Source organism: Plasmodium fragile, assembly GCF_000956335.1.
Source record: "Plasmodium fragile strain nilgiri unplaced genomic scaffold supercont1.45, whole genome shotgun sequence".
Lineage (NCBI taxonomy): Eukaryota > Apicomplexa > Aconoidasida > Haemosporida > Plasmodiidae > Plasmodium > Plasmodium fragile.
Genome location: NW_012192625.1, coordinates 38,193 through 39,255, shown reverse-complemented (window position 1 = coordinate 39,255; position 1,063 = coordinate 38,193).

The following is a 1,063-nucleotide window of genomic DNA, read 5'->3' as shown; positions in this document are numbered from 1 at the left end:
TGGGTGGCACTTTTACGGGTCACTGATGGGTGGCACTTTTACGGGTCACTGATGGGTGGCACTTTTACAGGTCACTGATGGGTAGCATTTTTACGGGTCACTGTTTGGGGGTGTTTTCACCCCTGCGACAGTTCCTATGTCTTAGTCTTCCCTGTGCGTCTTCCCCCTTTGGGAGCTCTCAAACCAGGGGACAACAGGGTTGCCGGGTAATACACCCCCCAAAAAAAAAGTGTAATAAGCGTTAAATTTTTCTCCACAAGAGACAATTAAAGGGAACATAAATACACACGCTTGGCCCCCTTTTTCAGCTGCAGAAAAAATGGTGAAAGCGTGTTATATCACACATGGTATCTTACATTTGGCTGCTTCGCCAAAAATCGAAGAGATGTGTGAAGCTGGTGTCAAGATCGAAGTTTTGCAATTTTGTATTTTAGAATTTTGAATTCCACAATGTGAGGTGTGTAATCGGCAACCCGCGAATTGGCAATTGAGAAAATTGGGATATTTTTTTTTTGGTTCATGAGTTATTTCACGAGAACTAGCGGATCTTTCTCGCGGCTCAGATTTTGTGTAAGGACTTAGAAACTGAAACTAGTTAAACTGTGATTAGGGATAGTCACCAAATCAATCGCTTGTTCTTTCCCTCGTATCGTTTCTTTTCTTCCCCGTTTTGGTTTTCTATTTTTTTTTTTTTTTTTGGAAGCTACACTTATGCATATGTTTCGTTTATACACATGCCAAAAAGGAGGGTGACAATTTATTTCCCCAAATGTACAAGTATACACACATTTTGTTACCCCCCGAATGTGAAAGGAAAATTTTTTAAGCGTTTTCCTATTGCACATGTAATTGGGATAATTGCCATTTTAACAGCTTAAAGGAATTTAAGCATATGTACCCTAATGATATATGCCTTGGGAGTTATTTCATGGCACATTTACCCTTTTTGGTTACACGAAATGAACGTTTTTTTACATGTGACAATTGTGTACATAACCATTCCAGACCTATTAAGTTCTTCCCTTTTTTTTTTTTTTTTTTTTTTTTTTTTTTTTTTTTTTTT